Raw genomic sequence first — 17,004 nt, forward strand, 5'->3', positions numbered from 1 at the left:
TAAGTGACAACTGAGCAGCAATGCTGCTGTTCTGTCTAAGGAGATAGTCTTCCTTTTCCAGACAGTCATGGTGCATCATTTGAACGGTGTTAACCTGTTAATGAAAACATTCTTGGCAAATGCTTTCGCTTTCGTCCGTCTTGCGCCGGTCCACGAATTTCACCTCTAGCGGCACAATACGAATGCCCCCGGCCGTCCCTCTTAATCATGGCCCCCAGTTCAGAGAGAAAACCCACAAAATAGAACCGGAGTCCTATTCCATTATTCCTAGACAACTGAGCAGCAATGCTGCTGTTCTGCTCAAGGAGAGATTCTGCCTTTTCCTGAAAGTCACGGTGCATCCTCTGAATGGTTTTAACCTGTTCCTGCATTTTAGCCTCCAGAGATTCCACCTGTGCAATCCCTGTTAAGCTTTGAAAAGCCCCAGTAAGCTGCAGGTATTATAAGGCCTACTGCGGCAACACCTAAACCTATTTTAAGTAGGCGTTTGGCACCATGACGCCATGAACCACTAGTCGGAACCACGTCAGGAGGCTGTTTTGAGACAGGAGAATCAAGCTCTTCAGGTTCAGGAGCAAGATTGTCCAGCTGCAGAGGTTCACCAGTGATCTTGTGAACAGCAGCTAATACTTTTTCTTCCTCCTCCCTTCTCAGCTCATCCTTAAGATTTTCAATGATCTCTCTTTTCATTTTTAGATGTTCATAAAGTTCATCTATGAGATCTTGTTTATGAACAAGTTTGAAATTCTGCTTTTTGACTTCTTCTTCCAGCCAAAATATTTGCAGTGTCAGACTTCCTGTCGTCTTTGCTTGATACTCAAGATTTTGTAAACGTTTCTTGAGATTTGCGTTCTCTGTTTTTAACTTGTTTATCTCAGCAGCAATGCTGCTGTTCTCCTTAAGGAGATATTCTTCTTTTTCTTGAAAGTCACGGGGCATTCTCTGAATTGTGCTAACCTGCTCCTGCATTTTAGCCTCCAGAGATTCCACCTGTGACTGCTTTTCATCCAGTGTCTGTCTCACCCGACGCTGAAGAGTACAAATTTCTATTTTCAGCTCAACTGTGAGTTCTGTCTTGCGAAATATTTCTCTATATTGTTTTTCTATAAGCTCTCCTTTTTTATTGTTTTATGGTGAGCTTCTCCCAATTGCTGCTCAAGTCTCTCTAAAGCGTCCTTGAGATCTGCGTTCTCTTTTTTTTTTGCTCGTTTCTCTCACTTTCAATTTGAGACAACTCAGCAACAATGCTGCTGTTCTGCTCAAGCAGAGATGCTTCCTTTTCCTGAAATTCACGGAGCATCATCCGAAAGGTTCTAACCTCTGCTTGCAAATTTTTATTCTCTGCAACAATTAGAGCTTTGATGTCATCTGACTGTTGAGTCACTTCTTCAAGCTCAACCATGCTTTCTCTAAAATGGATATTCCTGTCATGCACATCTGTACTAATTTGCTCATGCTCATTTTTAAAGTGATAGTAATTTTTTTTGTAATAATTCTTTTTGCGCTTTAGGGTGCTTAACTCCAACTGGAGTTGTTGAATTTTCATTTGAAGCTCCATAGGGTCAGGTATTTCTCTCTCCATCAACCCATACAGTCTTTGTGTTCTCTTTCTTTTGCTCGTTTCTCTCACTTTCAATCTGAGACAACTCAGCAACAATGCTGCTGTTCTGCTCAAGGAGAGATTCTTCCATTCCCAGAAAGTCACGGTGCATCGTCTGAATGGTGTTAACCTGTTCCTGCAATTTGGCCTCCAGAGATTCCACCTGTGACTGTTTTTCGACCTGAGCCTGTCTCACCTGACATTGGAGATCGCATATTTCTTGTACCTGTTCAACTATCAGTTTCTGGTTTTGCACTATTTCCCTATTCTGCTTTTCTATTATCTCATTTTTTGTTGTTGTTTCAATATGAGCTTTTTCCACTTGGTACTCAAGAGGCTCTAAAGGTTTCTTGAGTTTTGCATTCTCTTTCTTTTGTTCGTTTCTCTCACTTTCAATAAGTGACAACTGAGCAGCAATGCTGCTGTTCTGTCTAAGGAGATATTCTTCCTTTTCCAGACAGTCATGGTGCATCATTTGAACGGTGTTAACCTGTTCCTGCAATTTATCCACCAGAGATTCCACCTGTGACTGTTTTTCATCCAGAGCCTGTCTCACCCGACGCTGAAGAGTACATATTTCTTTTTTCAGCTCAACTATCTGTTCAGTCTTGTGATCTATTTCTCTATTCTGTTTTTCTATTATCTCTTCTTTTTTTGTTATTTTATGGTGAGCTTCTCCCACTTGGTGCTCAAGTCTCTCTAACGCTTCCTTGAGTTTTGCGTTCTCTTTCTTTTGTTCGTTTCTCTCACTTTCAATAAGTGACAACTGAGCAGCAATGCTGCTGTTCTGTCTAAGGAGATATTCTTCCTTTTCCAGACAGTCATGGTGCATCATTTGAACGGTGTTAACCTGTTAATGAAAACATTCTTGGCAAATGCTTTCGCTTTCGTCCGTCTTGCGCCGGTCCACGAATTTCACCTCTAGCGGCACAATACGAATGCCCCCGGCCGTCCCTCTTAATCATGGCCCCCAGTTCAGAGAGAAAACCCACAAAATAGAACCGGAGTCCTATTCCATTATTCCTAGACAACTGAGCAGCAATGCTGCTGTTCTGCTCAAGGAGAGATTCTGCCTTTTCCTGAAAGTCACGGTGCATCCTCTGAATGGTTTTAACCTGTTCCTGCATTTTAGCCTCCAGAGATTCCACCTGTGCAATCCCTGTTAAGCTTTGAAAAGCCCCAGTAAGCTGCAGGTATTATAAGGCCTACTGCGGCAACACCTAAACCTATTTTAAGTAGGCGTTTGGCACCATGACGCCATGAACCACTAGTCGGAACCACGTCAGGAGGCTGTTTTGAGACAGGAGAATCAAGCTCTTCAGGTTCAGGAGCAAGATTGTCCAGCTGCAGAGGTTCACCAGTGATCTTGTGAACAGCAGCTAATACTTTTTCTTCCTCCTCCCTTCTCAGCTCATCCTTAAGATTTTCAATGATCTCTCTTTTCATTTTTAGATGTTCATAAAGTTCATCTATGAGATCTTGTTTATGAACAAGTTTGAAATTCTGCTTTTTGACTTCTTCTTCCAGCCAAAATATTTGCAGTGTCAGACTTCCTGTCGTCTTTGCTTGATACTCAAGATTTTGTAAACGTTTCTTGAGATTTGCGTTCTCTGTTTTTAACTTGTTTATCTCAGCAGCAATGCTGCTGTTCTCCTTAAGGAGATATTCTTCTTTTTCTTGAAAGTCACGGGGCATTCTCTGAATTGTGCTAACCTGCTCCTGCATTTTAGCCTCCAGAGATTCCACCTGCCACTGCTTTTCATCCAGTGTCTGTCTCACCCGACGCTGAAGAGTACAAATTTCTATTTTCAGCTCAACTGTGAGTTCTGTCTTGCGAAATATTTCTCTATATTGTTTTTCTATAAGCTCTCCTTTTTTATTGTTTTATGGTGAGCTTCTCCCAATTGCTGCTCAAGTCTCTCTAAAGCGTCCTTGAGATCTGCGTTCTCTTTTTTTTTTGCTCGTTTCTCTCACTTTCAATTTGAGACAACTCAGCAACAATGCTGCTGTTCTGCTCAAGCAGAGATGCTTCCTTTTCCTGAAATTCATGGAGCATCATCCGAAAGGTTCTAACCTCTGCTTGCAAATTTTTATTCTCTGCAACAATTAGAGCTTTGATGTCATCTGACTGTTGAGTCACTTCTTCAAGCTCAACCATGCTTTCTCTAAAATGGATATTCCTGTCATGCACATCTGTACTAATTTGCTCATGCTCATTTTTAAAGTGATAGTAATTTTTTTTGTAATAATTCTTTTTGCGCTTTAGGGTGCTTAACTCCAACTGGAGTTGTTGAATTTTCATTTGAAGCTCCATAGGGTCAGGTATTTCTCTCTCCATCAACCCATACAGTCTTTGTGTTCTCTTTCTTTTGCTCGTTTCTCTCACTTTCAATCTGAGACAACTCAGCAACAATGCTGCTGTTCTGCTCAAGGAGAGATTCTTCCATTCCCAGAAAGTCACGGTGCATCGTCTGAATGGTGTTAACCTGTTCCTGCAATTTGGCCTCCAGAGATTCCACCTGTGACTGTTTTTCGACCTGAGCCTGTCTCACCTGACATTGGAGATCGCATATTTCTTGTACCTGTTCAACTATCAGTTTCTGGTTTTGCACTATTTCCCTATTCTGCTTTTCTATTATCTCATTTTTTGTTGTTGTTTCAATATGAGCTTTTTCCACTTGGTACTCAAGAGGCTCTAAAGGTTTCTTGAGTTTTGCATTCTCTTTCTTTTGTTCGTTTCTCTCACTTTCAATAAGTGACAACTGAGCAGCAATGCTGCTGTTCTGTCTAAGGAGATATTCTTCCTTTTCCAGACAGTCATGGTGCATCATTTGAACGGTGTTAACCTGTTCCTGCAATTTATCCACCAGAGATTCCACCTGTGACTGTTTTTCATCCAGAGCCTGTCTCACCCGACGCTGAAGAGTACATATTTCTTTTTTCAGCTCAACTATCTGTTCAGTCTTGTGATCTATTTCTCTATTCTGTTTTTCTATTATCTCTTCTTTTTTTGTTATTTTATGGTGAGCTTCTCCCACTTGGTGCTCAAGTCTCTCTAACGCTTCCTTGAGTTTTGCGTTCTCTTTCTTTTGTTCGTTTCTCTCACTTTCAATAAGTGACAACTGAGCAGCAATGCTGCTGTTCTGTCTAAGGAGATATTCTTCCTTTTCCAGACAGTCATGGTGCATCATTTGAACGGTGTTAACCTGTTAATGAAAACATTCTTGGCAAATGCTTTCGCTTTCGTCCGTCTTGCGCCGGTCCACGAATTTCACCTCTAGCGGCACAATACGAATGCCCCCGGCCGTCCCTCTTAATCATGGCCCCCAGTTCAGAGAGAAAACCCACAAAATAGAACCGGAGTCCTATTCCATTATTCCTAGACAACTGAGCAGCAATGCTGCTGTTCTGCTCAAGGAGAGATTCTGCCTTTTCCTGAAAGTCACGGTGCATCCTCTGAATGGTTTTAACCTGTTCCTGCATTTTAGCCTCCAGAGATTCCACCTGTGCAATCCCTGTTAAGCTTTGAAAAGCCCCAGTAAGCTGCAGGTATTATAAGGCCTACTGCGGCAACACCTAAACCTATTTTAAGTAGGCGTTTGGCACCATGACGCCATGAACCACTAGTCGGAACCACGTCAGGAGGCTGTTTTGAGACAGGAGAATCAAGCTCTTCAGGTTCAGGAGCAAGATTGTCCAGCTGCAGAGGTTCACCAGTGATCTTGTGAACAGCAGCTAATACTTTTTCTTCCTCCTCCCTTCTCAGCTCATCCTTAAGATTTTCAATGATCTCTCTTTTCATTTTTAGATGTTCATAAAGTTCATCTATGAGATCTTGTTTATGAACAAGTTTGAAATTCTGCTTTTTGACTTCTTCTTCCAGCCAAAATATTTGCAGTGTCAGACTTCCTGTCGTCTTTGCTTGATACTCAAGATTTTGTAAACGTTTCTTGAGATTTGCGTTCTCTGTTTTTAACTTGTTTATCTCAGCAGCAATGCTGCTGTTCTCCTTAAGGAGATATTCTTCTTTTTCTTGAAAGTCACGGGGCATTCTCTGAATTGTGCTAACCTGCTCCTGCATTTTAGCCTCCAGAGATTCCACCTGCCACTGCTTTTCATCCAGTGTCTGTCTCACCCGACGCTGAAGAGTACAAATTTCTATTTTCAGCTCAACTGTGAGTTCTGTCTTGCGAAATATTTCTCTATATTGTTTTTCTATAAGCTCTCCTTTTTTATTGTTTTATGGTGAGCTTCTCCCAATTGCTGCTCAAGTCTCTCTAAAGCGTCCTTGAGATCTGCGTTCTCTTTTTTTTTTGCTCGTTTCTCTCACTTTCAATTTGAGACAACTCAGCAACAATGCTGCTGTTCTGCTCAAGCAGAGATGCTTCCTTTTCCTGAAATTCATGGAGCATCATCCGAAAGGTTCTAACCTCTGCTTGCAAATTTTTATTCTCTGCAACAATTAGAGCTTTGATGTCATCTGACTGTTGAGTCACTTCTTCAAGCTCAACCATGCTTTCTCTAAAATGGATATTCCTGTCATGCACATCTGTACTAATTTGCTCATGCTCATTTTTAAAGTGATAGTAATTTTTTTTGTAATAATTCTTTTTGCGCTTTAGGGTGCTTAACTCCAACTGGAGTTGTTGAATTTTCATTTGAAGCTCCATAGGGTCAGGTATTTCTCTCTCCATCAACCCATACAGTCTTTGTGTTCTCTTTCTTTTGCTCGTTTCTCTCACTTTCAATAAGTGACAACTGAGCAGCAATGCTGCTGTTCTGTCTAAGGAGATATTCTTCCTTTTCCAGACAGTCATGGTGCATCATTTGAACGGTGTTAACCTGTTCCTGCAATTTATCCACCAGAGATTCCACCTGTGACTGTTTTTCATCCAGAGCCTGTCTCACCCGACGCTGAAGAGTACATATTTCTTTTTTCAGCTCAACTATCTGTTCAGTCTTGTGATCTATTTCTCTATTCTGTTTTTCTATTATCTCTTCTTTTTTTGTTATTTTATGGTGAGCTTCTCCCACTTGGTGCTCAAGTCTCTCTAACGCTTCCTTGAGTTTTGCGTTCTCTTTCTTTTGTTCGTTTCTCTCACTTTCAATAAGTGACAACTGAGCAGCAATGCTGCTGTTCTGTCTAAGGAGATATTCTTCCTTTTCCAGACAGTCATGGTGCATCATTTGAACGGTGTTAACCTGTTAATGAAAACATTCTTGGCAAATGCTTTCGCTTTCGTCCGTCTTGCGCCGGTCCACGAATTTCACCTCTAGCGGCACAATACGAATGCCCCCGGCCGTCCCTCTTAATCATGGCCCCCAGTTCAGAGAGAAAACCCACAAAATAGAACCGGAGTCCTATTCCATTATTCCTAGACAACTGAGCAGCAATGCTGCTGTTCTGCTCAAGGAGAGATTCTGCCTTTTCCTGAAAGTCACGGTGCATCCTCTGAATGGTTTTAACCTGTTCCTGCATTTTAGCCTCCAGAGATTCCACCTGTGCAATCCCTGTTAAGCTTTGAAAAGCCCCAGTAAGCTGCAGGTATTATAAGGCCTACTGCGGCAACACCTAAACCTATTTTAAGTAGGCGTTTGGCACCATGACGCCATGAACCACTAGTCGGAACCACGTCAGGAGGCTGTTTTGAGACAGGAGAATCAAGCTCTTCAGGTTCAGGAGCAAGATTGTCCAGCTGCAGAGGTTCACCAGTGATCTTGTGAACAGCAGCTAATACTTTTTCTTCCTCCTCCCTTCTCAGCTCATCCTTAAGATTTTCAATGATCTCTCTTTTCATTTTTAGATGTTCATAAAGTTCATCTATGAGATCTTGTTTATGAACAAGTTTGAAATTCTGCTTTTTGACTTCTTCTTCCAGCCAAAATATTTGCAGTGTCAGACTTCCTGTCGTCTTTGCTTGATACTCAAGATTTTGTAAACGTTTCTTGAGATTTGCGTTCTCTGTTTTTAACTTGTTTATCTCAGCAGCAATGCTGCTGTTCTCCTTAAGGAGATATTCTTCTTTTTCTTGAAAGTCACGGGGCATTCTCTGAATTGTGCTAACCTGCTCCTGCATTTTAGCCTCCAGAGATTCCACCTGCCACTGCTTTTCATCCAGTGTCTGTCTCACCCGACGCTGAAGAGTACAAATTTCTATTTTCAGCTCAACTGTGAGTTCTGTCTTGCGAAATATTTCTCTATATTGTTTTTCTATAAGCTCTCCTTTTTTATTGTTTTATGGTGAGCTTCTCCCAATTGCTGCTCAAGTCTCTCTAAAGCGTCCTTGAGATCTGCGTTCTCTTTTTTTTTTGCTCGTTTCTCTCACTTTCAATTTGAGACAACTCAGCAACAATGCTGCTGTTCTGCTCAAGCAGAGATGCTTCCTTTTCCTGAAATTCATGGAGCATCATCCGAAAGGTTCTAACCTCTGCTTGCAAATTTTTATTCTCTGCAACAATTAGAGCTTTGATGTCATCTGACTGTTGAGTCACTTCTTCAAGCTCAACCATGCTTTCTCTAAAATGGATATTCCTGTCATGCACATCTGTACTAATTTGCTCATGCTCATTTTTAAAGTGATAGTAATTTTTTTTGTAATAATTCTTTTTGCGCTTTAGGGTGCTTAACTCCAACTGGAGTTGTTGAATTTTCATTTGAAGCTCCATAGGGTCAGGTATTTCTCTCTCCATCAACCCATACAGTCTTTGTGTTCTCTTTCTTTTGCTCGTTTCTCTCACTTTCAATCTGAGACAACTCAGCAACAATGCTGCTGTTCTGCTCAAGGAGAGATTCTTCCATTCCCAGAAAGTCACGGTGCATCGTCTGAATGGTGTTAACCTGTTCCTGCAATTTGGCCTCCAGAGATTCCACCTGTGACTGTTTTTCGACCTGAGCCTGTCTCACCTGACATTGGAGATCGCATATTTCTTGTACCTGTTCAACTATCAGTTTCTGGTTTTGCACTATTTCCCTATTCTGCTTTTCTATTATCTCATTTTTTGTTGTTGTTTCAATATGAGCTTTTTCCACTTGGTACTCAAGAGGCTCTAAAGGTTTCTTGAGTTTTGCATTCTCTTTCTTTTGTTCGTTTCTCTCACTTTCAATAAGTGACAACTGAGCAGCAATGCTGCTGTTCTGTCTAAGGAGATATTCTTCCTTTTCCAGACAGTCATGGTGCATCATTTGAACGGTGTTAACCTGTTCCTGCAATTTATCCACCAGAGATTCCACCTGTGACTGTTTTTCATCCAGAGCCTGTCTCACCCGACGCTGAAGAGTACATATTTCTTTTTTCAGCTCAACTATCTGTTCAGTCTTGTGATCTATTTCTCTATTCTGTTTTTCTATTATCTCTTCTTTTTTTGTTATTTTATGGTGAGCTTCTCCCACTTGGTGCTCAAGTCTCTCTAACGCTTCCTTGAGTTTTGCGTTCTCTTTCTTTTGTTCGTTTCTCTCACTTTCAATAAGTGACAACTGAGCAGCAATGCTGCTGTTCTGTCTAAGGAGATATTCTTCCTTTTCCAGACAGTCATGGTGCATCATTTGAACGGTGTTAACCTGTTAATGAAAACATTCTTGGCAAATGCTTTCGCTTTCGTCCGTCTTGCGCCGGTCCACGAATTTCACCTCTAGCGGCACAATACGAATGCCCCCGGCCGTCCCTCTTAATCATGGCCCCCAGTTCAGAGAGAAAACCCACAAAATAGAACCGGAGTCCTATTCCATTATTCCTAGACAACTGAGCAGCAATGCTGCTGTTCTGCTCAAGGAGAGATTCTGCCTTTTCCTGAAAGTCACGGTGCATCCTCTGAATGGTTTTAACCTGTTCCTGCATTTTAGCCTCCAGAGATTCCACCTGTGCAATCCCTGTTAAGCTTTGAAAAGCCCCAGTAAGCTGCAGGTATTATAAGGCCTACTGCGGCAACACCTAAACCTATTTTAAGTAGGCGTTTGGCACCATGACGCCATGAACCACTAGTCGGAACCACGTCAGGAGGCTGTTTTGAGACAGGAGAATCAAGCTCTTCAGGTTCAGGAGCAAGATTGTCCAGCTGCAGAGGTTCACCAGTGATCTTGTGAACAGCAGCTAATACTTTTTCTTCCTCCTCCCTTCTCAGCTCATCCTTAAGATTTTCAATGATCTCTCTTTTCATTTTTAGATGTTCATAAAGTTCATCTATGAGATCTTGTTTATGAACAAGTTTGAAATTCTGCTTTTTGACTTCTTCTTCCAGCCAAAATATTTGCAGTGTCAGACTTCCTGTCGTCTTTGCTTGATACTCAAGATTTTGTAAACGTTTCTTGAGATTTGCGTTCTCTGTTTTTAACTTGTTTATCTCAGCAGCAATGCTGCTGTTCTCCTTAAGGAGATATTCTTCTTTTTCTTGAAAGTCACGGGGCATTCTCTGAATTGTGCTAACCTGCTCCTGCATTTTAGCCTCCAGAGATTCCACCTGCCACTGCTTTTCATCCAGTGTCTGTCTCACCCGACGCTGAAGAGTACAAATTTCTATTTTCAGCTCAACTGTGAGTTCTGTCTTGCGAAATATTTCTCTATATTGTTTTTCTATAAGCTCTCCTTTTTTATTGTTTTATGGTGAGCTTCTCCCAATTGCTGCTCAAGTCTCTCTAAAGCGTCCTTGAGATCTGCGTTCTCTTTTTTTTTTGCTCGTTTCTCTCACTTTCAATTTGAGACAACTCAGCAACAATGCTGCTGTTCTGCTCAAGCAGAGATGCTTCCTTTTCCTGAAATTCATGGAGCATCATCCGAAAGGTTCTAACCTCTGCTTGCAAATTTTTATTCTCTGCAACAATTAGAGCTTTGATGTCATCTGACTGTTGAGTCACTTCTTCAAGCTCAACCATGCTTTCTCTAAAATGGATATTCCTGTCATGCACATCTGTACTAATTTGCTCATGCTCATTTTTAAAGTGATAGTAATTTTTTTTGTAATAATTCTTTTTGCGCTTTAGGGTGCTTAACTCCAACTGGAGTTGTTGAATTTTCATTTGAAGCTCCATAGGGTCAGGTATTTCTCTCTCCATCAACCCATACAGTCTTTGTGTTCTCTTTCTTTTGCTCGTTTCTCTCACTTTCAATCTGAGACAACTCAGCAACAATGCTGCTGTTCTGCTCAAGGAGAGATTCTTCCATTCCCAGAAAGTCACGGTGCATCGTCTGAATGGTGTTAACCTGTTCCTGCAATTTGGCCTCCAGAGATTCCACCTGTGACTGTTTTTCGACCTGAGCCTGTCTCACCTGACATTGGAGATCGCATATTTCTTGTACCTGTTCAACTATCAGTTTCTGGTTTTGCACTATTTCCCTATTCTGCTTTTCTATTATCTCATTTTTTGTTGTTGTTTCAATATGAGCTTTTTCCACTTGGTACTCAAGAGGCTCTAAAGGTTTCTTGAGTTTTGCATTCTCTTTCTTTTGTTCGTTTCTCTCACTTTCAATAAGTGACAACTGAGCAGCAATGCTGCTGTTCTGTCTAAGGAGATATTCTTCCTTTTCCAGACAGTCATGGTGCATCATTTGAACGGTGTTAACCTGTTCCTGCAATTTATCCACCAGAGATTCCACCTGTGACTGTTTTTCATCCAGAGCCTGTCTCACCCGACGCTGAAGAGTACATATTTCTTTTTTCAGCTCAACTATCTGTTCAGTCTTGTGATCTATTTCTCTATTCTGTTTTTCTATTATCTCTTCTTTTTTTGTTATTTTATGGTGAGCTTCTCCCACTTGGTGCTCAAGTCTCTCTAACGCTTCCTTGAGTTTTGCGTTCTCTTTCTTTTGTTCGTTTCTCTCACTTTCAATAAGTGACAACTGAGCAGCAATGCTGCTGTTCTGTCTAAGGAGATATTCTTCCTTTTCCAGACAGTCATGGTGCATCATTTGAACGGTGTTAACCTGTTAATGAAAACATTCTTGGCAAATGCTTTCGCTTTCGTCCGTCTTGCGCCGGTCCACGAATTTCACCTCTAGCGGCACAATACGAATGCCCTCGGCCGTCCCTCTTAATCATGGCCCCCAGTTCAGAGAGAAAACCCACAAAATAGAACCGGAGTCCTATTCCATTATTCCTAGACAACTGAGCAGCAATGCTGCTGTTCTGCTCAAGGAGAGATTCTGCCTTTTCCTGAAAGTCACGGTGCATCCTCTGAATGGTTTTAACCTGTTCCTGCATTTTAGCCTCCAGAGATTCCACCTGTGCAATCCCTGTTAAGCTTTGAAAAGCCCCAGTAAGCTGCAGGTATTATAAGGCCTACTGCGGCAACACCTAAACCTATTTTAAGTAGGCGTTTGGCACCATGACGCCATGAACCACTAGTCGGAACCACGTCAGGAGGCTGTTTTGAGACAGGAGAATCAAGCTCTTCAGGTTCAGGAGCAAGATTGTCCAGCTGCAGAGGTTCACCAGTGATCTTGTGAACAGCAGCTAATACTTTTTCTTCCTCCTCCCTTCTCAGCTCATCCTTAAGATTTTCAATGATCTCTCTTTTCATTTTTAGATGTTCATAAAGTTCATCTATGAGATCTTGTTTATGAACAAGTTTGAAATTCTGCTTTTTGACTTCTTCTTCCAGCCAAAATATTTGCAGTGTCAGACTTCCTGTCGTCTTTGCTTGATACTCAAGATTTTGTAAACGTTTCTTGAGATTTGCGTTCTCTGTTTTTAACTTGTTTATCTCAGCAGCAATGCTGCTGTTCTCCTTAAGGAGATATTCTTCTTTTTCTTGAAAGTCACGGGGCATTCTCTGAATTGTGCTAACCTGCTCCTGCATTTTAGCCTCCAGAGATTCCACCTGCCACTGCTTTTCATCCAGTGTCTGTCTCACCCGACGCTGAAGAGTACAAATTTCTATTTTCAGCTCAACTGTGAGTTCTGTCTTGCGAAATATTTCTCTATATTGTTTTTCTATAAGCTCTCCTTTTTTATTGTTTTATGGTGAGCTTCTCCCAATTGCTGCTCAAGTCTCTCTAAAGCGTCCTTGAGATCTGCGTTCTCTTTTTTTTTTGCTCGTTTCTCTCACTTTCAATTTGAGACAACTCAGCAACAATGCTGCTGTTCTGCTCAAGCAGAGATGCTTCCTTTTCCTGAAATTCATGGAGCATCATCCGAAAGGTTCTAACCTCTGCTTGCAAATTTTTATTCTCTGCAACAATTAGAGCTTTGATGTCATCTGACTGTTGAGTCACTTCTTCAAGCTCAACCATGCTTTCTCTAAAATGGATATTCCTGTCATGCACATCTGTACTAATTTGCTCATGCTCATTTTTAAAGTGATAGTAATTTTTTTTGTAATAATTCTTTTTGCGCTTTAGGGTGCTTAACTCCAACTGGAGTTGTTGAATTTTCATTTGAAGCTCCATAGGGTCAGGTATTTCTCTCTCCATCAACCCATACAGTCTTTGTGTTCTCTTTCTTTTGCTCGTTTCTCTCACTTTCAATCTGAGACAACTCAGCAACAATGCTGCTGTTCTGCTCAAGGAGAGATTCTTCCATTCCCAGAAAGTCACGGTGCATCGTCTGAATGGTGTTAACCTGTTCCTGCAATTTGGCCTCCAGAGATTCCACCTGTGACTGTTTTTCGACCTGAGCCTGTCTCACCTGACATTGGAGATCGCATATTTCTTGTACCTGTTCAACTATCAGTTTCTGGTTTTGCACTATTTCCCTATTCTGCTTTTCTATTATCTCATTTTTTGTTGTTGTTTCAATATGAGCTTTTTCCACTTGGTACTCAAGAGGCTCTAAAGGTTTCTTGAGTTTTGCATTCTCTTTCTTTTGTTCGTTTCTCTCACTTTCAATAAGTGACAACTGAGCAGCAATGCTGCTGTTCTGTCTAAGGAGATATTCTTCCTTTTCCAGACAGTCATGGTGCATCATTTGAACGGTGTTAACCTGTTCCTGCAATTTATCCACCAGAGATTCCACCTGTGACTGTTTTTCATCCAGAGCCTGTCTCACCCGACGCTGAAGAGTACATATTTCTTTTTTCAGCTCAACTATCTGTTCAGTCTTGTGATCTATTTCTCTATTCTGTTTTTCTATTATCTCTTCTTTTTTTGTTATTTTATGGTGAGCTTCTCCCACTTGGTGCTCAAGTCTCTCTAACGCTTCCTTGAGTTTTGCGTTCTCTTTCTTTTGTTCGTTTCTCTCACTTTCAATAAGTGACAACTGAGCAGCAATGCTGCTGTTCTGTCTAAGGAGATATTCTTCCTTTTCCAGACAGTCATGGTGCATCATTTGAACGGTGTTAACCTGTTAATGAAAACATTCTTGGCAAATGCTTTCGCTTTCGTCCGTCTTGCGCCGGTCCACGAATTTCACCTCTAGCGGCACAATACGAATGCCCCCGGCCGTCCCTCTTAATCATGGCCCCCAGTTCAGAGAGAAAACCCACAAAATAGAACCGGAGTCCTATTCCATTATTCCTAGACAACTGAGCAGCAATGCTGCTGTTCTGCTCAAGGAGAGATTCTGCCTTTTCCTGAAAGTCACGGTGCATCCTCTGAATGGTTTTAACCTGTTCCTGCATTTTAGCCTCCAGAGATTCCACCTGTGCAATCCCTGTTAAGCTTTGAAAAGCCCCAGTAAGCTGCAGGTATTATAAGGCCTACTGCGGCAACACCTAAACCTATTTTAAGTAGGCGTTTGGCACCATGACGCCATGAACCACTAGTCGGAACCACGTCAGGAGGCTGTTTTGAGACAGGAGAATCAAGCTCTTCAGGTTCAGGAGCAAGATTGTCCAGCTGCAGAGGTTCACCAGTGATCTTGTGAACAGCAGCTAATACTTTTTCTTCCTCCTCCCTTCTCAGCTCATCCTTAAGATTTTCAATGATCTCTCTTTTCATTTTTAGATGTTCATAAAGTTCATCTATGAGATCTTGTTTATGAACAAGTTTGAAATTCTGCTTTTTGACTTCTTCTTCCAGCCAAAATATTTGCAGTGTCAGACTTCCTGTCGTCTTTGCTTGATACTCAAGATTTTGTAAACGTTTCTTGAGATTTGCGTTCTCTGTTTTTAACTTGTTTATCTCAGCAGCAATGCTGCTGTTCTCCTTAAGGAGATATTCTTCTTTTTCTTGAAAGTCACGGGGCATTCTCTGAATTGTGCTAACCTGCTCCTGCATTTTAGCCTCCAGAGATTCCACCTGCCACTGCTTTTCATCCAGTGTCTGTCTCACCCGACGCTGAAGAGTACAAATTTCTATTTTCAGCTCAACTGTGAGTTCTGTCTTGCGAAATATTTCTCTATATTGTTTTTCTATAAGCTCTCCTTTTTTATTGTTTTATGGTGAGCTTCTCCCAATTGCTGCTCAAGTCTCTCTAAAGCGTCCTTGAGATCTGCGTTCTCTTTTTTTTTTGCTCGTTTCTCTCACTTTCAATTTGAGACAACTCAGCAACAATGCTGCTGTTCTGCTCAAGCAGAGATGCTTCCTTTTCCTGAAATTCATGGAGCATCATCCGAAAGGTTCTAACCTCTGCTTGCAAATTTTTATTCTCTGCAACAATTAGAGCTTTGATGTCATCTGACTGTTGAGTCACTTCTTCAAGCTCAACCATGCTTTCTCTAAAATGGATATTCCTGTCATGCACATCTGTACTAATTTGCTCATGCTCATTTTTAAAGTGATAGTAATTTTTTTTGTAATAATTCTTTTTGCGCTTTAGGGTGCTTAACTCCAACTGGAGTTGTTGAATTTTCATTTGAAGCTCCATAGGGTCAGGTATTTCTCTCTCCATCAACCCATACAGTCTTTGTGTTCTCTTTCTTTTGCTCGTTTCTCTCACTTTCAATCTGAGACAACTCAGCAACAATGCTGCTGTTCTGCTCAAGGAGAGATTCTTCCATTCCCAGAAAGTCACGGTGCATCGTCTGAATGGTGTTAACCTGTTCCTGCAATTTGGCCTCCAGAGATTCCACCTGTGACTGTTTTTCGACCTGAGCCTGTCTCACCTGACATTGGAGATCGCATATTTCTTGTACCTGTTCAACTATCAGTTTCTGGTTTTGCACTATTTCCCTATTCTGCTTTTCTATTATCTCATTTTTTGTTGTTGTTTCAATATGAGCTTTTTCCACTTGGTACTCAAGAGGCTCTAAAGGTTTCTTGAGTTTTGCATTCTCTTTCTTTTGTTCGTTTCTCTCACTTTCAATAAGTGACAACTGAGCAGCAATGCTGCTGTTCTGTCTAAGGAGATATTCTTCCTTTTCCAGACAGTCATGGTGCATCATTTGAACGGTGTTAACCTGTTCCTGCAATTTATCCACCAGAGATTCCACCTGTGACTGTTTTTCATCCAGAGCCTGTCTCACCCGACGCTGAAGAGTACATATTTCTTTTTTCAGCTCAACTATCTGTTCAGTCTTGTGATCTATTTCTCTATTCTGTTTTTCTATTATCTCTTCTTTTTTTGTTATTTTATGGTGAGCTTCTCCCACTTGGTGCTCAAGTCTCTCTAACGCTTCCTTGAGTTTTGCGTTCTCTTTCTTTTGTTCGTTTCTCTCACTTTCAATAAGTGACAACTGAGCAGCAATGCTGCTGTTCTGTCTAAGGAGATATTCTTCCTTTTCCAGACAGTCATGGTGCATCATTTGAACGGTGTTAACCTGTTAATGAAAACATTCTTGGCAAATGCTTTCGCTTTCGTCCGTCTTGCGCCGGTCCACGAATTTCACCTCTAGCGGCACAATACGAATGCCCTCGGCCGTCCCTCTTAATCATGGCCCCCAGTTCAGAGAGAAAACCCACAAAATAGAACCGGAGTCCTATTCCATTATTCCTAGACAACTGAGCAGCAATGCTGCTGTTCTGCTCAAGGAGAGATTCTGCCTTTTCCTGAAAGTCACGGTGCATCCTCTGAATGGTTTTAACCTGTTCCTGCATTTTAGCCTCCAGAGATTCCACCTGTGCAATCCCTGTTAAGCTTTGAAAAGCCCCAGTAAGCTGCAGGTATTATAAGGCCTACTGCGGCAACACCTAAACCTATTTTAAGTAGGCGTTTGGCACCATGACGCCATGAACCACTAGTCGGAACCACGTCAGGAGGCTGTTTTGAGACAGGAGAATCAAGCTCTTCAGGTTCAGGAGCAAGATTGTCCAGCTGCAGAGGTTCACCAGTGATCTTGTGAACAGCAGCTAATACTTTTTCTTCCTCCTCCCTTCTCAGCTCATCCTTAAGATTTTCAATGATCTCTCTTTTCATTTTTAGATGTTCATAAAGTTCATCTATGAGATCTTGTTTATGAACAAGTTTGAAATTCTGCTTTTTGACTTCTTCTTCCAGCCAAAATATTTGCAGTGTCAGACTTCCTGTCGTCTTTGCTTGATACTCAAGATTTTGTAAACGTTTCTTGAGATTTGCGTTCTCTGTTTTTAACTTGTTTA

At 41.4% G+C, this 17,004-nt stretch overlaps 4 pseudogenes; all 4 read right to left on the reverse strand.

Moving 5' to 3' along the window:
* Positions 1-102: 102 nt before the first annotated feature.
* On the reverse strand, positions 103-2,565 carry LOC146382449 (uncharacterized; annotated as a pseudogene).
* Positions 2,459-4,921, reverse strand: LOC146382450 (uncharacterized; annotated as a pseudogene).
* On the reverse strand, positions 4,815-6,661 carry LOC146382451 (uncharacterized; annotated as a pseudogene).
* A 149-nt stretch (positions 6,662-6,810) lies between these two features.
* Positions 6,811-12,822, reverse strand: LOC146382452 (uncharacterized; annotated as a pseudogene).
* Positions 12,823-17,004: the final 4,182 nt, after the last annotated feature.

The sequence above is a fragment of the Perissodus microlepis genome, chromosome 7 (genome assembly GCF_051167445.1).
Source record: "Perissodus microlepis isolate ML-2025 ecotype Zambia chromosome 7, ASM5116744v1, whole genome shotgun sequence".
In the NCBI taxonomy this organism is placed as follows: domain Eukaryota; kingdom Metazoa; phylum Chordata; class Actinopteri; order Cichliformes; family Cichlidae; genus Perissodus; species Perissodus microlepis.